The 24,881-nt window shown below is 38.2% G+C and overlaps 1 protein-coding gene across 8 annotated transcripts in view; it reads right to left on the bottom strand.

Annotated features, from left to right (window-relative positions):
* The window catches only part of LOC126921379 (LIM domain transcription factor LMO4.1), a 479,425-nt gene that overhangs the window by 285,836 nt on the left and 168,708 nt on the right, over positions 1 to 24,881 (bottom strand). For 6 of the 8 annotated variants that reach the window (XM_050732924.1, XM_050732927.1, XM_050732922.1 and 3 more), the window contains one exon: positions 1,413 to 1,496. The gene's annotated coding sequence lies outside the window, so the exon portion shown is untranslated. Of the gene's footprint in view, positions 1 to 1,412; positions 1,497 to 3,648; positions 3,902 to 24,881 lie in introns of those variants that run through there. The other 2 variants (XM_050732925.1, XM_050732930.1) reach the window with 1 other exon arrangement.

The following is a 24,881-nucleotide window of genomic DNA, read 5'->3' as shown; positions in this document are numbered from 1 at the left end:
AGGGAAAGGGAAAGGTACCCTTAGCTGGTTTCCCTCAGGAGATTTTATAATGGCGTCCAGTTATTACCGCAGGACCTCGGGCCACGAACGCGATACGATTCTCCGACAAGGGACGAAGGCCGATTTAACAAGTGGTCAAATATACGGGCGCACGAGTGGTCTGAGCATCCTGGCCAGAAAAGCGGACCGACTTCGAAAGACCGATACAACGGTTGCCGATAATGATAACGATGATCGCGAAATGATAAAAAGAGATGGATGTAGGTTTCTCTCGTCGTCGTCGTCGTCGTTTCGACGGACTAAGCGAAGTTCTAGACGAGCTCTTATCCTTACTTCGAACATGTGATGTATCTTATCTCTTTTGATAAATAATTTTCTATAGCTCTTTCGAATAACTCGTTTGTCATAGATGATATTTTAAGTGATTAATTTAGTATACGAAGAAAAGTAGATGCAAAGGAAATGTATAAATACAAAAATATTTGCATGGTAATTCTACTAATGTAACTGAAAGTGAGAGGATACTTAATGTACTCAGGATTAGTATAAATGAGTGCTGGAATTACAAAATCAACCTAACGCTGATTAACCGCGTGTATTACAAAGAAATCTAAATTATCCCATGTTTTTGAAGATTTTATTGTAGATCTATTATATTTCGTGATTTATGGACGAGGGTGTTACTTTTTAATGAGATTTAGCTGCGCGGTTTGTCGTCGTCCAAATATCCCACGTAAAAGCTATGTAACGTAGTTTAATTACAAGACAGAGTGACTACCGCAAAAACGATCTACAAGGATCGAGAGTGGTTTGAAAGTCTGGAAAATTAAAATATATAAGAGGACCGTGGTTTGATGCGTTAAATCGATAGGATATCATCGCGGTACGTCGCAGAGGAAGGATATTAATTATGAATTAATTAGACGAGACTGATATCGAGATCATTGAAAGGCACGGCGACTGAAAAACTCTTTATTCATAATTATACTGTTGGCAGTGTTAACGAAACAACAAACATATCGTATTACCAATTATGCTCCCGCATCGTGGTCCAGGATTTGTCGGGATAGAAGGGCGGGGGGGGGGCGGTGTAAAAAAAAGAACAAGCTTTGATTTCGTTCGAACGAAACCCGACAGTTTAATTGAACGTTTCCTTCTGACGCGTTTGTAATTACGAATTTGAGTGAATTATTCCATGCCGTGAACACGCGTTTCGTTATGCTTTCTTTTTTTCCCCCCTCGGTTTTTCGGTTCTGCAGTGTAATTAAAATATCAACGATACGTGTAACAGGGGATACATATGTACAAAAATATTTCGTTAAACGTTTCCGATGTACGTGAGCAATATACAGACTGTATTTACCGGGGTTACATACGAAATGTAATTAAAAATCGTAATCAGTATCACAAACCTTATCAACTGGTCTCTCAAACCCGATGGTGAAAGTTTTAATAAAGCTGCGGAGACTCGAGTTCCATTTCACCGACAAATAATTCTGAAACAATACATTTTACTAATTTAATAAAATATAATATATGCAAATTTATATAAACCGTTAAGAAACCAAACCATTTTCCGAGAAATGTTCAATTTGTATCTAAATTAATACTTTCTAATTATTAGATTATCTCATAAATAATGTATTTAATAATTAATCAACAGCGTATTTTCTTTCATTTCTACGATTGTTTGCCGATTTCTATTAAGCTGTTCCTCTAATAAACTTATATGCATACTATTAAATTTAAATTTAATACTAAATTTAATATTAAATTCACATTCTTTCAAAAATGAGTAACCTCGATTGAATTGATCAATTTGTTTTCTGTATATCTCTAGAACTAAGATATTACGTTATAATCTAAAAAGTATAAATTTATTCAATATGACAATCCAAACTTAAAATATATACATTTTACTTCCACGAATATTTCTCTAACAAATCTCGCTAAATTAACAACTACGTATGTATATCTATACGTTTCATTGTACAATTTCCAAATGAATAGAACATATTCTCTATAACTACAATGTAACATAAACGTAAATGACAAAAGATTGACGAATGTTCGGAATGCCTTCCGGATGGCCGGCGTGCCAAATTCCACGAATTTCGCGGGACTAATTTAGATCAGAGGGGACGTGAGTGTGTGCACTCCATTCTGCGAATCATCATACTTTTCCCTGATATACGAGATGTCAATTTAATTGCAGAAAATACTTGGGGACGACACGTGAGCCACCCGTCGGCTAGTTTAAATTAGAGGAGCCTCAAAGACGCGCGCGGACTCGCGGAATTCGAACAACGAGACGGAGTGAACGAGTTCGCTTCTAGAGAAAGAAGCAGGTTTCAATTACCAGCCGAACTCTAAGCCCGACTCTGCTTGCCAGAACTTTCAACAACGAAACTCACTCAACACGCTGACTGACTTTGTCAAAACTCGTAAACGATTGCAAGAATAGAGTGAAATGATCAAAGTTCTTTCTTCTACTTATTTTGTTTATCTTGTTACGTTTCTGGTTACGCTGCTGACCGTACGTATGTACATACTAGGACTCGTATTCGTTGTATCTATTGAAAAGTTCTATTAAATGTTATTTTATTTGATTAAATAAATCGTCAGTTAGACTTTATATCTTATTTTTTTATTTTAAGTAAAAGAAGTGGAAATCATTTAATTTGTATCCTAATACTTATGAATGATAGTGTATGTTGTATATTGTACTGTACATTTCGTAATATACAAAATGTTTCGAATCTGTCGATGTGTTTTTTAATCCTGTTGCGTTCTATATGTAAGACAATTATGTATGTATATGTAAGATAATTAGGTACATAATTAGAATTAACCGTTTGTAAGAATTTGTGTTTTATATAAAATCGACGATTAAGCGAATGAAGATAGCTCTATCGAAATATATTTACCATGCTAAATACCGCAAGTATGCAATGTGAACATAAATATAAACATAAATTAATCGACAGGATTACTAGGCGGGCAGCGTGGGTCTCTCTTCGTTTTTTGACGACTAAACCATTTAAGTTGTCGATAAATCAGTATTCGAAATGGTTATTGGTTATAAGAAATAATCGATGTAAACATTGACTGATAATTTTTATGGAACATACGCAAAATGTTTTTCATCGTTTGCACTTTGGAAGAAAAGGACTCGACTAACGAATTCGTACTTGTAACTGCTCAACCTAGTTTCGAAACAGCCAAAGTTCAATATGGCTGAACGACTTTACATGTTCGGTACACAGAAAGTAATTATGGCGCCAGTAGGTATAGTATTAAAACGCGCTTCGTATATTTAATTTACTCCTAAGGCATTTTGATGTTAATTGAGATCAAAAATGGAATGTTAGATTTTTTCTGAAATACAAATTCAGAACATCAAATTATACTAATAAACTGTATTACTTATACGAAAATTTAGATTTATTTCATATGTGTTTTGTTACGTTTTGGAAATGTCGTTTGTTACGTTAGAAAGAATATATATAGATACAACCAGTATTATACACACTTTTTCAAAATCAATCCAAACAAAGTAACGAAATTAATTGTTACAATGAATATCTTATGCTCAGATCTATTTCAAACGGTGAATTCAGTTTGTTAAATATTGTTAAATATAATTACTGCTTTCGACGCTTCAAAATATCCACACAATTCCACGGGAGAACGACACGCTGAACTATCTCACGGATTTTACGATAAAGACGAAAAACACTCAATAAGGACACGAAACGAACACGAGAATTAAGGAAACTTTCGTTCTATTTTACGCGAAATGATCAAAGAGACCTCGATATGCTTCACAGAACGCGACGATGCAACGATGTAACGATATGACGATATACGGTAAACTGAATCACATTTCGCACCACGCAATGACGACAACGACACGATCATAAAGTAAATAAACACAACGTTCTATTCACCGCACCAATACAAACCCGAGCACTTAATCGAACTTTCGCAGATTTATAACCGATTCAACATCGAGGTAAACATACTAAATAAATTATTTACAATAGTATTTGACATTGCGACGGGATGACTATCCTAGAAAAAATTACGCGGGAACTAGTCGTTAGACGCGCGATCGAAGCGCCACGCTCAGTCGATAAATGGAATTGAGATCCTTCGATTCTCGAATTGAGATATCTTACGATCGATATCGATTTCGTTTAACTTTCAGTTACGTATATATTTATATATCCTAAATGAAAAGAGTTACGTTTGAATTGAATAATGAGACGAAAGTCTCTGTTTATTGCTCACATAACTTTCATTAACAAGTTATTCAAAATATTTGAAGAATTTATGAATTTAGATTAATTTCTTATCATAATATGACTATTACAAACGTATCTAATTTTCGGAATTATTAAAAACGAATTTCATGTTTGAAAGCATTTTCTTGATTGATACATGCATATACACAAATATTACACAAGGAAATAAAATATCAAGTATGAAAATGATACGATGACAAAGATTTAAAGAATTGTTTGTTATTTTGATTCTATTGATAAATATTGGAGAAAGCATTATAACATATACCGTACAGTGTGGATCTAGCAACGTTCATGGAACATTTCATTTTATTAAAAATTTTCTAATTAGAATCTACAATGAATAAATTTTGCTTTGTAATTAATTTTCCTAGTAATTCAGGCAATTATCTCAGAAGATACTACGCTTTAGAAGATTATAAAACACAAATATACATTAATATAATCGTGAATATAAATATTTCGTATCTTAAACAAAGAGACGAAATTTTTCTCTGTTTATTTTTCATTATCTCTATAAATAAGCACTCCAAAAGTATATGAATTTAGATTAATTTCGTTTCGGAATGGTAGAATCGAAAATCGAGCGACACAAACACGGTTGAAAAAAAAGTAGTACGACAGTCGAAGGACGCGGTACGGTAATTAACACAGAAGTAAGAAAATTAAAATGGAGGGAAGCAATTAACAAAGGAACACATACGGGCGTTGTAACACTGGTTACCGGTTGTAAAGTAAACTGGTAAACAACACCGGTTTAATTAAATGTTTCCTATAAAAACTGACGGAAAGTTTCGGAAAGTGGAAATTAACGAAGACGTCGTAAATATTTTATTTCGGGATAAAATCACCAGAAAGGACGAGCTTACTCTTCCTCTGCGTTTTCTCGTATTCTCTGTTCCTACGGCGTTCCGTGCGACGTTTCACGAACAAGAAATCATAATTTCCATTTGTCTTCGTTTTGTAAATACTTTGGATAGCCAAAGTCCCATCAAAAGTCTCTTCAACTTCTCTAATTACGCCGCCTCGCGAGCCAAGTAAACCGAGCTACGCAAATACTTCGTTATAACAGCGCTAAACACGCTCGTGTCCGTTCGAGATTTCGCTGCTCGAGAATTGAAGCCTCGCTGTAAGATACGCGATCGTCCGCTCGATTACTTAATCTCCTCTGACAAAAAAAGAAGCGTAACAGAAAAAAAAGGAGAAGAAAAACCATTCACACGGTGAAATAAAAGAGAAGGGAAACGTGCACGAGCACGGATAGAGTCTAGTATCGAACCAATCCTACTCGCGGTAACTTTGCGCAAGTAATTGCAAGCGGTCGGCTATCTAGCTGACGTAAATTCCGCTTCAACTTTATTTACCGACGCGGCCATTTAATTAGAAAAACGGATGCCCGGCGAGAATGATCGGTCTTGCCCGTATATTTCACGAAATTTCCGCAGAAACTCGTGTATACTCGCGACCGTGATCGCAAACACTAATTATTCTCGCCTTGCTTATATCATAGTTATTAACTTCATGAACAATAAAATATATGTAATCACGAAAACCAAACGCTTAGTCTTCTCAAGAAAGTCCGTTCGCGATCAGTCTAAAAAATGACATTAATTCAGTAAGAGTTAAGTTAGGTTAACGTAATATCTGATTGGTAATCTTTTGCAATCAATTGATACTATCGAATTTTGTTTCTTAACATTATGGCTGTGAAAGAAAATTCCAAGAATTCATTAAATTTTTTTTTCCCATTATTATTTTTTTCATCTGAATTCTACAATTTTATGAAATATATCACCCTCCCTTAATGTATTAACACACGAATCTCTATAATTAATCTTTCTTCCATCTTCAACCCCTTGTAAACGTTAACATAATCAACGTTAAAAATAATGGAACGATAAGAATAACAAGCGAATCAGTAATCGGAGAGGAACCGTTGTTCAGAGTCGAGAATGGAGGTTGCGAGAGAAAGAGCAGAAAAAAGGGGGAGGTCGGGGGTGGTCCGTTCCCCATTAGAGTGTCTCCGCAGGCGTTTAATCACCCAATTAAGAGGATTTTCACGTATGTTAATTAGTCGAAACACATGCAAGACGCGACGCGTCCCCTTCCTCTTTACTGTACCCCTGTGCGTTTCCCTCTCGAGGCTCCGGTGGTGCTTGAAGCCTGCTGGAACGGGAGCCTCGATTGCACTCGACGGCTAAAAAGAGATCAAAAGGAGGCTCCCATGTCGCAAGAAATATTCACATACACGGTTTTGCACGGTAGCAAACGCGACACAAGGACACGTGTACCAGGGCCACCTACGCACACGCGCCTCTTCCGCGTGCCTCGGATGCGGAGGAACCGGTGAGAGAGATCGGCTCCCGGGAACGCACGACTCTAGAGACCCGAGACGCGTGTTAAACCGTCCTCATTAATCGGAACCCCTCTCTTCTCGCCCTGCACACCAGAGAAAACGCTGTGGTTAGGTCTCGTTGGGACGCACGCTCGTCAACCCTCGGTCGACAGACAGTCAGACAGACCCCGATGCTCATCGAGAACGGTAATGAATTTGCCGATTGAAAAGGGCGGAAGCTCTGCATCGATGAGGGCGACGTACATTTTTTTTTTTTTTTAATCCCCGTTACAGCAGAGGTTTACCACGGTGACAGTCGTACTGAGATTTTGGCAGGGGGTTAAAGATATTGGCGATTGAACACACACTGTTTGACTGTTGGAGATTCGTTTAATGGATAAGAATTATTATTAACACAGACTCGTGGTTAAAAATTGATGTTTTGAGCAGATCCGTGGTTGTGACACTGGAGATTCATTTAATGGATAGAATAATTATTAATAAAGAATTGTGGTTAAAAATTGAAGTTTTTGAGAGATCAGAGGAACAGTGGATAACCTGTTGCGATATGGGAGTAATATTACGACAGAGTTTAGAAGGTAGGTGTGGACAATCGATAAAACGCGAGCATATAGAGAAAACGGTGTTTATTCTACAATAGTAGATTCCAGAGAACCTCGAGGAAAACCTAATATTATTTCCCTGTATAAGTAACTTAATTTTCAATTGCAACAACTTGGTTTAACTAAATCGGTTGAACACCTTGCGTTAACTTAACCAAGGCGAAAGATTTTTCGTTGCTTTGTATGAAACACGACGATGCAAAAAACGAAATATCATACACGTAGCGCGTCGGTTTGGTCGGCTAACGAAGGAAAATCGAAGAAGAGATGGTGGAAGAAACGGCGTTGGCTATCTATTCAATTATCACCTTGGAACGGCCGCATACGTAGGAACAGGTAATTCCATTTCACGACTTCCGGCCATTCTCGGCTTTTGAGCGACGTGTCCTGTGACGTCAGCGGAACAAGAATCCCTCGTTTTACGCGTGCACCGAACGAACGATCGTCGTGTTCGAACGATTCGTGGCTTCTTCGGTAAAATCGGAAAGGTTATCGCCCTCTAACGTGGTCGATTAACAAATGTTTGGCTGGAAATGCAGCCTTGGACGTGCGTCACATTGGAAAACGATAAATTTCGGGGTGGAGAACGATCTAAAAGCGGAGGGGTCCAGACAGGGAATAATTTATCGTTGGAATTTTAAAAAGGTTTAGGTAAATAAAACAAATGAATCGCCATCGAAGTCAAGTGGTTGGAAATATCTTTCGCGGCAACACTCGCTCGCCGTGAATTCGTTCCAATTTCCTCTCTCCCTCGAGCCCCTTTCCCCTCCATGTTTTCGTCTTTCTTCACTTTATATCGGTCGGTCTCGTTTGCTTGCTCGCGAATTGCACATTTCGAGGTAAGTCTCGAAGACAATGAAAATTTCAACGACCATTCATTTTCTGGTAATGAGTTCTTTGGTCGGTCTTTTAACTGTGCCAAATGACTTTAAAATCGTGCCGTCGGTTAATGGGCTCTGTTCGCTCACTGTACACGTATTCAGTTTTTTTTCTCATTTCCACTCTCCTCTCTCTTACGCCCACTCCGTCTCTTTCTCCCGCAAAATATTAAACAATCACAAGTTTTTCGAGCTTTCGCTTTTCAAGTAGTCACATAATTGGGCTTTTATGCATTGCTCCTTCTCCGGTTCCGCTCTTTTTTACACACGTATCGAAGAATGCAGGGGGTCGAGGGGAAATACTCGATGTCTCCGGCCGTTTTCATGAAAGGTTTAAAAGAAACAGCCGGATACAATGAAAAGTGGCGGAGAAGGTTAATATTTGACCGTTAGAGTCGAAGAAACCACGATTAATCGCCATGGAAATTAATTCGTGCTTGCCAGAACGTACAAGTTTCAAAGAATAAAATTGCGCGAAATTTAGGTGAGTCTTTTCGCTACAATAAAAAAGAATTTATTTCCTTCTATGTCATTTCTCATCAAGCAACCAGCTCTCTCAATTACGAACGACGTAAAAAATATTCTAAGCAGAAGAAGAAAGTATATGTTTCTTCGAGTTCTCAACGGAAGGCTAATTAAAATACAAGTAGGTAGTGCGCGTAGAAGATTGACAGTAAAAATTGTTGCAACCACCGAGCCACGGAAATTACACGATCCTGTACGTTCTCATTACTCGAAGGAAAACACGTGGACAGGCAATAATGGCGCTCATAAAAACGATCGCGCGATAAAACAACGGACTAGGCAGGGGAACGATACAACCATCGGATAATTTTCCAACGGGCTAGGCGCAAACGGAATAATCGATCGAAAGAGCGAAAGGACCGTTCGGATTATTATTCCTGCTGCTTTAAACGGATTGATAATGATCAGAAGTAATACGAGCTTTAATTGGCTAATAGCGTGACGAAAATATAATAACCATCGTTGTATCGATTAAAACTGGCCGGGACAGACGTGAAATCTCCTACGACGAACACGGCCCCGTTCGCATGAACTAACAACGGAGTCGTAGTCGCAGCCAGGCGTCCGGAATTTCTGATGGTAATTCAGTCTAAATTCTGGAATCTACTCATCCATTCAGCGGGAACGTAATGGCGCAAATTTGCCTAATTTTCTACTTATTACCAGCTGCTTGTTACCGCATTTGTAATTCGTTGTTCGACGAAAATGAAATTAATAATCTTCTGAGCGCGCATCGCACCGTCTAAGTAACGCAGCGATGATTCCCCGTGATACGCGTTCGAAAGGTGTGTATTACGATCATGAGTTTGCTCCATGTATACCGTTCTAGAACGTATTATATACATTAAAATAATTTACGACGCAGTTATTTAAAATAAAGTTATCTCACTCAAACGTGTATGAAGATCGCGATAAAGAATGTGATAAGTCACATTTCCTATTCTTTTCAATTTTATGAAGTTTTCATACTGTTGAAAATTTAAAAAATATTGTCACAAAGTAATCTTAGTTTCGTTGCTTGAGCTATTTTTTCTAACATTTTTTCATTTTTCAAGCCATGTTCAAATATAATATTTCAATTTCGCCGTGTATCTTACTTTTGCAAGTAAAGTTATACAAACGTATAACTATTAAACGTGTAAAAAATTATACCAACTGTTAATTACTTCAATAATTTATTTACTTAACTAAGAAATTTCAACCAAGCGAAGAAAATCAAAGACAGTGAAGAAAGTAATAAAACCTCAGTTTCTCCTGAATGTTTAGATGGCGAATGGAATGTTTTAACCGAAGAGAGTAGAATTATAGGAGGAAAATTAGATAGGGATAAAAATCAGTGGTAAGGCGACATTATGCAACTTTTTCATCGATTTCTAAGAGATCTGTGACGAGCGCGAAAATTCGCGAGAGCAACGTTAAGAAATAGAGAAACTTTCTGTTCTAATTTCCCGCTGGATGTGCGCGAGGACAGTCTTTGAGGCTGGCAATGGTCGCTCATCCCCGTATTCAAATTGTAAATTTATACTTGTAAATTTATGAGATGTTGGAAATGAACTATTGAGAGAAAGGGAAGGTGAGAAAGAGAGAGATAGAGAAAGAGAGAGAGAGAGAGAGAGAGAGAGAGAGAGAGAGAGAGAGAGAGAGAGAGAGAGAGAGTAGTAGTAATAGTAGTAGTAGTAGTAGTAGTAATAGCAGCAGTAGTAGTAGCTATACATGTAACGAGTCAACTGTAATGCACCTATAGCGTGTGCTTGGTTTTATTCACGAAGGAATGGAAATCCACTTGTGTCACGGGGGCTGAAGTATGGCCCCTATCTGTTTTCTATGTATTCAACTAATGCTGTCGTAAAATATGAATAACTCGCGAGACAATACCGATAAAGGTTTGCGGAAAGTATAATAGTGCACGTACGTTCGCCGTAAAGGAAAAACGAACGAACGAACGAACGAACGTCCATAGAGAATTACATCTATATTTGCTTATCGAGATAACGAGACTTTGTGCGGCCTCGTTCAAAGGATACAAAACGTTAAAAATAATAGGAAAAGTAGAGAACCGTTAAAATACTTTACGTATATCGGGAAATGTTGAACGATTTATTAATGCTATTTCTTACTGTTTATTCTCGTTGTATGAAAATAATTTTCTACAAGTAACTTTATTTGTTCGTTTACTTATTCTTTGATAATGTAGTTGGATTCATACGTGACATTGATTTTGGGATTCTTCTTCCTTCTCCATCTTTATTTGCTTTTATCCTGTTTTATACTTATTGTCATCATTCGTTATGTGCCATTTTCTGACTTTCAGTTCTCTTATCATCTATGACACAACCCCACGCTCATATATTAATGCTGCTGTAATTTTTGAATCATTTGGAGCATGAAAATTCAAGTATTGCAAACAATAAAGCGTTAGGCATCCTTCCATCCAAATTGAGGATCATAGATCATCTGTAGAAATTGTTAATTGCCTCAAACACTTCTTCGTTTCATTTTTGCGAAATCATTGGAATTCTCCAATTGGTGTACATTTAGATGAAATCGTGTTGCGGGGAAAGCTTGTCTGGGAAAATACTCTTTGTTTTGAGGTCATAACATCTACTGTGGGCGGACTTGTGCGCGTGTGCGTGCGTACGTGTAACCACACGGGGTAGATGCGTCGAGACAGATAAGGGGAGATACGGTTTGGTTTAAGGAAGCGGTTAATTACCAGAAGACAGAAGATTGCCGGTGGCACGGTCTTATGCTTCGAGTATAACCAAAAGAACTGATCCTCCGCTCTGCCGGTCGCGGAGGATGCTTTCGGGTAATAATCTTTCAGGCATTTCAGCCCATTAGCCATTAGTCGATAGGGTTAAAAAAGAAACGAATACAGGAAGATAGAAAAGCCATAGACGTTCGATCGAGGTAGATTTACTTTTATCGTGGTGATTGTTCGAACTCGTTTTTCTAATTGAGTAACGTTTTAACCTTGTAGTTTATATGGATCTTCCGGTGATGGTTCAATAATTGGAACATTGAAGAAACAGGAATTAATTAGAAACCTAGTAATAAAGTAATGTTGGATTTTTCTTGAAATAGAAAAGTACTTGTCACATATCTGGAAAGCAATAAATTTCAAGAGTATGAGAAAAACATGGGCACGGTTTAGTATGAACCAATGAGCCGCATTGGTGTGACGCGAATAATGAAATTATCCTACAGCTATTGGAAGCTCTTTTCCTAAAAATTAGCGGTACTTCGTGTAACGCTAATTTAAATCTAACTGTATTTTTATACTGATAAAAAATTGCAAATGAAATAATGTTGCGTTAACGCAATTTTGGTCCTGAATAGGTTTAAGACATGTTTATTCTTAACGTAAAAAAAAAAAACAATTAAATGAATCGAACGAACACGTAGAAAAATCGATCCTACCAAAGATCAACAGCATATGTGTGTGTATGTATATGTGTGCGCACGCGTGTACACGTAGCGCGAATTACAAGCGAGAAGTCCCGGTCGCGGGCCAGGTGCGGCGTGGCTCGGTGCAATTTCTTTGAATCAAGCGAAAGCCAATTACAAGTTTAATTCGGAACTTTGCGCGGGCGATAATTAGCCGGTAAATTAAATTTACTTTCGTTTCAAAACAATCGTGGAAGTTTCACCGGGGCGACGCTCGACGTCGCGACGAAACGTCGCTCGCCTCCGGGGACAATCCAGAATTCTATAAAATTAATTATGCGGAACAACGCGTCCGTAATGTCCACTCGTTGTATCGACGGTCGAGCTGACGGTATCCTACGACCCAATTTCAACTTCGTTTTTCACAGAATAGTATTTTGATAAGTTGATCTGTTTCCTATGAGATCGTTTTAATTTTTAGCTCGTTGAACCATTGCTTTGAATTATTGCTCTTTTAAGAAAAATTTTTAAGTAAGTGTCGTTAATTTCGCGCAGGTTTTATAACAATTATCTAATTTCATTCCTCTCTGTTAATTAAAATCGTCAGTTTTAGAATTAAAAAGTTCTTGAAGTACCAACGTAGTACTTTCACGGTTGCTTCATTTAGAAAATTGTCTAGATGTGCGGAAACGATAACTCGCGAGTACAAGATGGAACGAATAAGAGAATGTGACATAATTTCATGTTCTAATCCATCCTGTTTAATTTTTAAAAATAGCAAAGTGATTATTTTCTTTTCCATTTATCCATGTCCTTAATTTTTCTTTTTTTTTTTTATTCTGTACCTTCCTCAAATTATACTATAAAACATTCCACTGATAAATAGAAGACCTATAACACTAATTAGCATTCGAATTAAAAATGTCTCCGTTGTTCTCGGTCACAAATTATCAGCAACCGACTTAATGAAAGTTCCAATACGCGCGTGTAACTACACCGAGGAAATTCGCGCGAAATTTCGTCCTTTCAGCGTTAAACGTTCACATCGGATGGACATTTTCGGCTCTCGTGAACGGAACTGTCTATTCGATATCGATGTTTACCGAAGGATTGAGAACGTAGCTAGAAATGGAAGGTACATATCGCGTGTTTAATCGGTAGAAGCTGCTTAGTCGTACCGCTGGATAATAGGAATCGAATTAACGTATGCCCTGTAGATATATTTAATTGTAAGTTTTATCTCTTTAAATCATTTCTACTAATCATTAACAATATTTTCAAACTCTATCTTTGAATTCTTATCGTCATTACATCTAAATTCTACGTAACTTTCTGAGAGTTACTGGCACATATACGTATGTATTTGTTTTTCCTTTGTTTCGTTTAAATATGCAAAGATACAGTAACCATATCTGTGATTTTCAAAAATATTGAATCGAGTAATATTTGTGAATAAATACAAATAAAGAAGAGGAAACAATTATTTTTTTCTGCGCTTAATAAATTCGTCGTTGAAACGGTGACGACTACAGATGTTATCAAAAACACACTTGTCGTTGTCAAATATTTTCAACCATTCAATTTGTCAACCAGTATTTTATTAAGAACAAAGAGAAAGAACAAAACAGGTAAGAATCATCTAGTTTGAAAAAATTAGGGTAATATGCATCTTGATCATACCCAGTCACGTGCGTGTACATTATTCTTCTCAGGAGTTCCAACATATTCTTCACGGTATCAAACGAAGAAATAGATTTTAAATAAATATAATTAGAAAGTTAAACGAATTATCTTAATTAAATAAAGAGAAAGATAGCAACCAGAATGAAAAAACTTCAGGTTCCCAATTTTTATTGAATTTGTAAAAAAGCTACGATCCACGGATTTTCTAATTCATTCGAAGTTATCGAGAAACTTTTGCGAGAAACAGAGGCTTTACGAACACAAGGCAGTTCGATTTCCTGGCTCCGTCGAAGGCAACAATTAATCGATACAACGGGCCACGATTAATCAAACTCGCCGCGCTTCCTAAATCCATTATTGCCGGCTCGATCAGCCGATTTCCACGGGCCGCTTCGAAGTGGAACGCGGCTCCGTGAAAAAGAAAGTGTACTCGTTTCTCGAGCGGGCCGGTGCGCGTTCCGCGACGTTCGATCGATCGATCCAGCCACGGATATCTATTCGCTGCCAATTACCGCTACAGAAACAAGTGCTTTCATAGTGGAAAGCCGTGATTTCGCGGATAATTACGCGCGTTTGTTGCGATCGCCAGAGAAAAATTGAACGATAGTTTACTTCAGTTAATTTGTTATACTATTACTTGCATGATTTACGGTACAGACAAAGATTCTTCAAAATCTACTGACTCTAACATTCTAACAAAAATTTAATAAGATTAAGAGACAATTTGATTGTCAAAAGTTTCTTCAACGTTCAAATCCACGAAAGTAACGAAGAAGAACGGACAATTTCATTCCCAAATTGTTATTTATCTGTAAGTTGTCTATAAGCCTTGACAAAATGAAACAATCTGACTTTATTTAATTTTTTAATAATATCGTATAAATGTTATATCTAAGAATTATTTGATTATTTGACCTTCGATAGTTCAATTTATTCAATCGTTCAACTAATATTTCATATTCTGTAACCACGAAATTTCTTATCACCTATAACACCATTTTAGCCACCAAGCGAGCGAATCTGTAGAATTTCAATTCGAAAACGTGTTAACCCCTTTATATCGTATTTTTTCTAGATCACGCTGCGCAACTGAAATTCATCGCAAAGCGTCACAGTCACTTGTCTCCCGGAACTGTAATTTTTCAGATAATTACGCGTGATATACAGCCGGCTGGCACGCGATCTTACGAGTAACGCGTAACGTCGAGCAATTAGTTTTATTGACGTGAATCACACTGCGTTCTAACGTTATCAAATTGTAGCTTTATTGAAGTCCCGATACCCGATAACCCAATACGTCGATTAGAGATAGTTAGCAATAATTAATAACGAAGCTTATCGATATCGCCGGGCAATAAAATCGGACGATGGAACGAAGCACGGTTTTAATATCCTCTACCCTTTCTGCTGTACATTCTGATCAATTGATATGCCAGCGTGAAGTTATGTCTCGCGGCTAACACGGCTTTCTATTATCATGTACCGCTTTAATAGCCGGCATTCGTCTTTTCACCTCTGCTATTCTCGCCCCATGCCACTTTCAAAGGAATTCTTTACGACGCCAAAGTGTTTTTCTTACATCTTATCTTTTTCCTTTTAGGCTAATGATAAATTGGTATGCTGATTTTTCATCACCTTGGTATCAATACTTTTAACTAGACTCCTTATGAGAAAACGATACTGTCAGCAAGAAGATTGACAAGATAGCAATTTATAGTAATCTTACTTGCTTAAATGTTATTAACTCATGGATATTAAAACGAAGAAGAATTCAGAATGAGCAATCTCTCGTTTCTTTATTTATCTCTATATCAATTGTTTCTTTACCATCGAAATTTTTTATATTCTGATACGAAAACTATTGGATTGGCAACTAAGTGATTGCGGATTTTGTCAATACCATCTAATGACAAAATCCACAATCACTTATTTGCCAACCCAATACATACCATCGACTTCCCAGTGGCAATTTTTAATAATCTTTTAACAGCTACTAGCTTTCCTCGAAAGGATTTGAGCAAGTCGCGCTCGCTGAGTCCTGGTCAAATTTTCCAAATTCTTCTATCGAAAGGAACGTGCCATACCGTTCGTGATCGCGTTCTTCGTTTTGCAGAGCATCGACAGGGAAAAGACGAGCGACGGAGGCGAGGTAGCGAAAAAGTTTCGCAAAGTGACAACGACGTGGTATCGCGTGACCGAGAGTCCGGTCGGCGGGGTGAAAAGAAGGGACGTGGAATTTGAATGGCGCATAAAAATGAGATGTTTAGATGAAAACAAGGAGATAAGCGAGCACGAGGGAACGGACGGCGGCCATTTAAATTGTAATTTTCAGCAGCGGGGCCCTCTATACGAGGGCTCGCGTGTACGTAATGTATGCGCATCTCAAGACGTGGAACGTTCCACCTTTACACGCCAGCAATACTGCGTAACCTCCCTGTGGCAGTATGTTGCTGCGATCGTGGCGAGCCGCGCCGGAAGTAAAGGATGATGAAATCTACCTAGGTCTCGCTCGATTTTGTCCGCCATGGCCGTTTATTTCTCCTCATCGTCATCGATAATGTTCAATTCAATGCGAACTTTCCATGTTTCAAATGGCAATTGCTTCGTTTACGACCTTCTTTTCATAAATATAGACTTGTAGTAGTATAGTCGTATCTCGATTATGATTCTTCCTTGTATGTATTAAGTTGTCCGAAAAGTGTCTTTCTTTTACAGACACGTCTTTTACAACGACGCATCTTTATACAAACATGAAACCTAATCTGCTGAACGTTGTGATCTTTATTTTTATAGAACGAAATGGATCGTACGTAATTCGATAAAATAATATAAAACGGAAAACGTGCATCCATTATTTCCTTATAAAACGAAAGAAACTTTTCGGACGACCTAATATTTTAAGATATAGTAAACTTAGTCTTGGTCAAAGCGGTTTTCCGATCAGAATTATTGGTCTCAAAGGAAAAGATATTTTTCTACATATCGTTATTCTTTGGGTTTCGGGAAACGAGAAACTTGAAAAGTCGTTAAAAACGAATACCTGGAGTATTTAAAATTAAACGACTTCATTGAACGTAATTGAGATCCTGGAGTAAATAGCAATGACTATACGTAGTAAATTATAAAGTATCGCCATTTTTATTTTAAACGTATCCTGCATTCTAATATATTCGAACATTTGAATATTTTTGATATCTTAGAAGCGTCTAAAGACTTATGAACGACATAGGCACGATGAAAGTAGACGAATAAAATCAGTTGAGTGAAACTTATGGTCAACGAAAGAAGGAAAAGGTGTTGAGATTGATGGTTTACGCGTAACGTCCGATAATATTCCTTTTTATGCCGGAGACTTCGATCTAGAATTTATCAGAATTTGATTATCGCGGTGAAGCGAACGGCAAAAAAGACGAGTATTATTTATGGAGCAGGCCGATACGCCGCGGAAGCGTTCTAATTAAAATCGAAAATGCAAGTCACGCGGCTGATTAATCGCCGAGCGGTGTTCGACTGTACCTTACGTGCAATCTCAGAGCCTAAAAAAAATTACGTTCAATTATGTCTCTGTCAGGTCTAGCACGGCTGGTTATCGCGACCGTATCGCGTACCGTTATCCGATCTTATTTTCCTTTCTTCCGATCGTGCTGCTTTCGCCGTTCAATGCGGAAGAATGATCAACGAATGAGATTTCCTATGAATTTAAAGCTCCACGAGCAAAATAAAGCGAAGTATACGAACACCGAATGGAAAAGCCATGACAAGTTTCTGTTCATTTTTTCACTCTTATGTCACTTGAGTAACTGGAAAGAAGTAGCCTTTATGAAAGAATCGAAAAAGGGAATAATAATGAATTAATAATTTCGAATATATACGAAATTCGAAGAAATACGGCTTGTATTTTTAATCTGTATCCTTCAAATAGAAAGAAACAAAATTTCTACGTAACAATAAGAATATTACACGTATTTAACAAATTAAGAACACCATAATAATCAGGTTAATATAGAATAAACAAGCAAATAAGTAAATTGACGATAAGAAAATTATTCAAGGAGAAGATACATTTTTACCAACATTTTTCAAACTTTTTTTAACTTGTATATAAAAAGTTTGTACGTGGCATGAAGTCGTTTGGAAAACTGACTACGAGGAACGAACGTCTGCGAGAATTTCTCGAGGCTCCACTTTATATAAAGACTCGGGATCATCGTAAACGCGTGTGATGCGGGTGGACTGTGACGAGGTTGACCCTGGAGGCGTCATTTCATTTTAGAGTATGTTTCTTTAAAAACGCTGCTTTTCCGTCACGCGTTGCACCTAACCGTCGTATTTCCCGGTTTAGTATCGTCATTTTGCATGGCAACGACCTCGCAGACCTAACACGACGTTGACGACAGCGCTCGACATTGTGAAATGTTATCATTCCATGATAACCGTAAAGAAAATCGACGCAAATTCGCACACATGACGCTCTCAGACGTATTATTATATAATTATTATGCAGTCGTAAAACGTAGAACTTGTTGCGATTAAGTTTGTGACAGCGCCATTATAAACGTCGCTAAAACGAAAAGAAATTTTAATTTTGAGATTCGATACCGCTTGTCATCTCCATAAATTTATGGGGCGTCTTATCTTCGGAGTTCTGTTCTCGAGTCATGTTCAAATCGATCAAACAAAGAAAATTAAACGGTGTGAAGTTTAGGAAAGTTCAGGAGTAGAACAACCATACGTTTGAAATTTGCGCTTATTCCGTTAAACAAGCCTGGTACAATCGATGGGTTTCCGGTTGAAAGTTCGCACAGTTCATTCTATTAAACAAGCTCGGTACAATGAACACGTTTCACGAAGCAAAAAGGCGAAATACAACAGATGCTTGGCAATCCAGTGAAAAGGGGCGATCCATAACGAGCGTCGGACCGTCCGGTTTCCGAAATGCAGCTACTGAATAAAATTCCAATATTTATGAGGCGGCTCATTTCATGCAAAACGCATCCCGGAAATTTACATTCCACTTTTTCCCGTATTTTTATAAATTACTCGATGCGTCCGAGGGGCTAGTGTACGCGAGCACGAGCGCGGATCGCGCTTCCCATCGATGCTCACCGATTCGCAGATAAAAATTGAAAACATTATTTCTGTTTCGTTTATTATTTGAAATACCATCGTGCCCGCTTATTTGGAACGTCGTTTCACGTGCCTCGATACGTTCCCACGCTGCGCTTCGGTTTCGGTAAATGTTGCAATTTGCAAATGTAATCACGCGTTCCGCCATAGAAACATATTCCATCGAAACTCCACCGAATATTAATATTAACCGTTTAATCGTTGCGTAAGTTTCAAGTCGTTTTACATTTTTATCTTCTAAACATATTTAAATTTTCCCCTTTAAATTTATTTCCTATTATGTTTGCACACTTTTTTCTCCCTATGTTATCTAATTGCAAATCGCTCCGAAAAATACAGTAACGCAGTTAACGCGTTAAAGAAAGAGGCCGTAACATAAAATTAATACTCGATGACGATATAAATAACTTTCAGCGCGATTTTAACTAAATAAGCATAATGGAGATTACGATAACAATATCCTGGCAAATATGCTGAATTTTATTGAGAAACGTATTCGTGGACAAGAAAACAACTTTCGGTCAACAGCGAACGAGGATCTCCCACGGACGAGGCACGGGCACAATAAACGTACGCATAGAATAATTGGCTGTAAAGTTGCACGAGACGCGGAGTAAAAGACGCCGAGGGAGGACGTGGAACAGGGCAGAAGAGGGTTACGAAGCGGACGACGAAGGAACAAGGTCTAGCCTCCCCTTTCCGTGACTCGTGCGTTCAGAAAATCCTGTTTCCAACCAACGTCGTAAATTTCTTCGAATATTTTATTGTGTGACGATTTTTATGGTAATTGTCATTATAAATTTGCGAGGATTATTTATGCTGGCTTCGTATAAAGAACGTTATTGGAGAAGAAGGAGAAGGAGGAGGAGGCGGTTGAAGAGCGGACGAGAGGAGATTGAGAGAGGAGGGTGAGGAAGATTTTATTCCACGCGTCAGTCGAAGTTCAGAGATCGCTGGGCGTAAATCAGAGCATCGACGAAAGGTTCGACGCACTCTTTAACTGGTCCTCGAGATTGCCCGCTGAGAAATTCATTAAGAACCCTTCGTTAATGGCGCCATCGTAAGGAAAATTTATAAGTGTTTCGCTTTTACGTGGACACGCGTTCTACGTGGAATTGGACATGGCTAATAACGCTTTACCATCGATTTACTGGACAAACAGTCGCATCCTCGATTCATCTTTGAATATCTTTAAAAATACGAAGCGTTTTTAGATGAATTCATTGGTAGAAAGTCGATTGAATGGTCCGTGGAATTATACGTTTTTTTATTAGAATCTTATTTATTTCAATAACGTTTCTTCCATCATATCACATTCTCGCTACCTTCCTTGTTTTTCTACGGCATTTTATCGAAACGCATAGAAACAAAAATGCAATAGTTGTATAACCAACAGACAACTGAAACGCTGTAATACATACATATATGTACGCGTCATTAACAGCGAAAGTGTTAAGCGGTGAAAGTGGATAGATTGCAATGGCGCTTGAAAATTACTAATTTCCGGAAAACGATCATTACTTCAACTTTAGCTAATTATCTACAACCGAGTATTCCGTATTCTTCGTAACGAACAGTTACACAAGCTTCTTACAAGCCAAACGTTCGGATAATTCATGTCGGCTAATAAACTTCTAGCAATTTTATTTAACACATTAATACAGCGCATATTAATATTCAATACACGCTGTACGCATCAGCCTGATGATTGGTCAGGATCATTTTTTCTCCGATACAATTTCAGTCGTAATTATAATTCAACTGATATGACGCAACCATTGTGACGGAGGATCGAAGCGGAGCACGCTTTCATCGAGGAAAAGTGAATCGCGGCACGGTAATTTAGCCGAGGGGGCAGAGGACGCAATTACAGCGTGCTAGATTTGTCGTTACATTATGCGGCAGGGCCAATTAATTTCTCAAGCGGGCTGCCATTATACGCCGGCCCGGTCTAAGCGTCGTCGCGATATATAATATGGAAGGCGCGTTAATTAAAATCCTCCGGCTCTATGCACTCTAACTTCGGCTTATCTTATCGGGGAAAACTAACAGCGACGTCGGCTGGCCGCCGGAAGAATAGACAATATAATTATCCCGCACCGCCTAACATTAATATCGCCTCTACGTGACGCTAATTCATACGTGTGTACGTTTACGCGGCCGTACCAAACCTCCTATTCTCATTATGACGTCGAAATCATCGACTTGGCTTTCAGTTCGTCTCGTTAAAAAGTATAATCACAAAATAGTAAAGAAGAAAACGCGAGCAAATATATGCAAAGTGTTTCCTTTATCTCGACAAATCGAAATATCTCGCAAATATCTCTTATCAAAAAAAATGTTAATAAAATTTGTTTGATTCGGAGGAGGGCGGGGGGTTCATCAGTGGCGCAAATTATTATTTGTTATAGTTGACAGATACAAGTTAAAATATCTGCTAAACTGATAGTTTTTCAACATAAATAGATTAATAATTTTTCACCTTAAAATCTCCTCCATTACTTCAGCTGCAAAAAAATAATTGGCACTGTATGATGGTACGAATAATTTCTGTGAACACATTTTTTTGCTAGGACCAATCATTTACGAGATATCTCGATTTTTCGAGATAAAGAAAACATCTTGTATGTAGGAAAACATGAAATTTCAAGCACACCAGTTAATACTTTAAGCTATAACTTGGGCTGTTTTTTAGTCCATGAAGAGAAAGCGGCAGACATTTGGGGTGCCATAAATTAGATCCTTCTCAGTACTATCGATTAAATGTTCAAAGAAATATCGAGGATGAATAGAGGATGAGAAGTAAAAACAGGAATAGGATTTAATTGGCTATCGCAAACATCTAAAGGAGAAATAAGTTGATTATAAACAACTCCGATTATAAATTCTCCTTATATCAATACGTTTTTATAGCGTAGTTTCACAAAAAAGAGACATAGAGGAGGAATAGGATTAGTTCGGAAACTGCGCATAACTTCCATTTTACGATACCTAAGCTCCGAATCTTACGCATCAAAAAAGAAAATAAACGAGAAATAGCGAAGAGAGGGAAAGAAAGACAGCGTAAATCAAGCTGGTAGCAGAAGCTGGTCCCAGAGCCCGACGTAAAAGGGAAAACAGACTAAAGAGTATAAAGGAAGAAGATAGGGGCAACTAAATGATCTCATTAACACATTCCTGGGCGTCCAGGCTCGCCATGTGTCAACCGAACTCAACCTTACCCCTTCGGAACACTTCGAGAACGACGACGTTGACGACCACACGACTGTCATGTAAATAATCTGTTGCTTAGACGCTGAAACGAACGAACATCGAGTATACTGCTCTATTTTCTCTGCGTGGAAGACATCGGCAGTCTTTTTGTGGTCCATTGTGAGTCAGTCAAGTCAGCTTTATTCGTTGATTTTCCTTTGTTCGAAGAGGGGAGATCGAAGAAGGGGTTGTTCGTTCGAAACAATTCACGAGGATTCGTAGATCGATTTCAATCGTAGAGAAACAATAGGGTGCGTTTCACACGGATCTCGTGGCCTTTTTGTTCCCTGTCCGGTGCGTTTTTATCCGATTATACGCGCATACGAGCAGTATCGTCTTTGGCGCAATAAATTTGCTGGCGAAGCTCGCGCGGAAGAGAGTGAATATCGGTTGGTGACAAATGCCGCCGGTCCGAGGGCGATTCTCTAAGTCGAATCAAGACACATCGCGCTCGTAACTTACAATTTAGTTATCGAAACGGTTACGTAATCGTACGTCATCGGATTCCAGTAAATCTTATTTACAGCGTGCGCATGGCCTCCTTCTCTTTCTCTCGTTTTCTCTCTCCTCCTCCCGTTTCGGGACACGAGCTACATAGAGGCCTGTTAAAAAAATAATATTTCACGTCGGAACTTCGGTCGAAAGCGAATTTGCGTAGAAAAAAAGGGGCAGAGAGAAAGAGAGGAGGGGAGAAATGTAGGGAAAGAGGGAAGGTAAAAGGGTGGTGGAGAGCGGGCAAGGGGGATTGGAAGCTTTAAATCATGCAACTTTTATCCGAAACATTTTTTCCATTCCACCATTGGCTCACGATCGAGTGGCTGTAATACAGGTGGACAGACCGTGCACGTGTAGTCGCAGGATCGCGACTACATTTCATCCCGGAGGATATAAATTTTAATGCATTTTGCGCGACTACGTTGTAAATGCAAGACAAACAACTAGAAAAACTGTGCGCCCGCGATGGCCTTCGTGCGACCATACGGTTGCCTCGATTATCCGACGAGAGCGATTTGGCATCGGATTTCTAACGATAAGTCGGTCACTGGTAACTGTCGTACAAAACACGTAAAAAAAGAAGCGAAATGGGTAAAAAGAAATTAATTGATGAGTTAGTATGTGGCTCGTGTGGGGTTAACATTCCGCGTTTGATGGAACACGTACTTGTGTGTGAAATTTCGAGAGTAGGAAACCAGGCGATAGGAGATTTGATATAGCAGCGACTGTATCGTTCGACTATCGTTCGAATTATTTAATAAATCCGTAGTTATCGTATCGCGACTGATATTACAAATGAATATATCTACATCTAAAAAAAAACTACGAATAGAGAGGGAGAAAAGTTGCAAAGAAGCGTACTTTATGATCGCGCGAAGAAGAATATTTTTATTGTGAAAGTTTCCAATAAAGACGTCTCCTATCTCGTTACAGATAACGAAGTCGTTAGCCAAGGAATTTAACAATCCAAAACTCGCAATTACAACATGAAATTATACAAAAACTTCCACAGATGGAAGTTGAAACGGTGAAAGAATTTTTATGAATTTCGCGTTATAGTTGCGCGTAAATATCGACGTTGGAATTACGAGCGACTTATCTTGGTCATTCCGACTGTTAAAGTAAAAGACAATAAGCGTATATGATACATGTATACGCGTAAAAAAATTAATATAAGGCAGACAAACAGTGAAAGATGAAATAGCTTTGTAGATTAGAACAAGGGAAGGGAATGAGTATGAATGGTACTCTTTAGGAAGAAAAGTATCGTCGAACAAAAGAGGACTCGAAGAATTCAAATTTAACGAAGAAGAATGCATGAAGAATTCAATATCAAAGTTGGATGTACCCATGATTCCTGAGTCATGTAATCTTTTCGCTACGCAACTCCTGCGAAGCCTGGGAATCACAAGGGTGGGAACAGGCTGCTAGCGAGAAGTATAGGTGAAAGAGGTGCGCGTGGACAATTCAGAGAAATCTTTCAGGATACAATAAATCCAGACCAGCACGGGATCCAATATGCAACGAACGGGGAAGAACGCGTCATGAATTTTTCTCAAAATCGCTTATTTTCGGACACGATGATTTAAAACGTTTATTACGATTTACCATGAATCGACTTTTTAATAAATACTAGTTTCTTCCATAGGTAGATAGTACATTTTCTTACTTGAAATTAAAAGAAATAAGTGAATTATATTCGATGTAAACTGTCGCATTAAACAAATCGCTACTTTACTTCTTCACAAATCACTGTAAGCTTGTTTCGACCGTTCTAGATAGATAGATATAAGTTGATAGAATAATTAAGATCTCGATTGATAGACAAAGTTACTGTGCAGAGTACGCAACGTAAGTCTATATGGTGACGGATCAAAAAATGTAAAAGAACTGAACTTTCTGTGAAGATAATGCTATGGAGGAAAGCTTGTGATGGGTGGGTCTAAGGACACGAGATAAGCTGATAAGCTGTTAAGGACAAGTTTTCGTTAGGAGAATAAGGGAAATAGACTTCGCTGTCAATTGGTTAATTGACCTGGTTTGTATAGAGAGTCACTGGACGTAACAAAGCTATACCATAAATTTTCATCTTACATCTTCCCTCCCTAACTATACTCAAAACTATATAATCGTTACGATTCAACGTTACAATATCTCTCAACTAAACAAGAAATTCTTGGAAATTTCGATGAAATTATTGGAAGGATCGATAAGGGAAAGCTGAGATATCTCATCGGAAGAAACGAAATCGCTCGACAGGATCGCACGA

The sequence above is a fragment of the Bombus affinis genome, chromosome 10 (genome assembly GCF_024516045.1).
Source record: "Bombus affinis isolate iyBomAffi1 chromosome 10, iyBomAffi1.2, whole genome shotgun sequence".
NCBI classification, from domain to species: Eukaryota; Metazoa; Arthropoda; class Insecta; order Hymenoptera; family Apidae; genus Bombus; species Bombus affinis.
The sequence above is the reverse complement of the archived record's forward strand: the minus strand, read 5'-3'. Positions and strand labels throughout refer to the sequence as shown.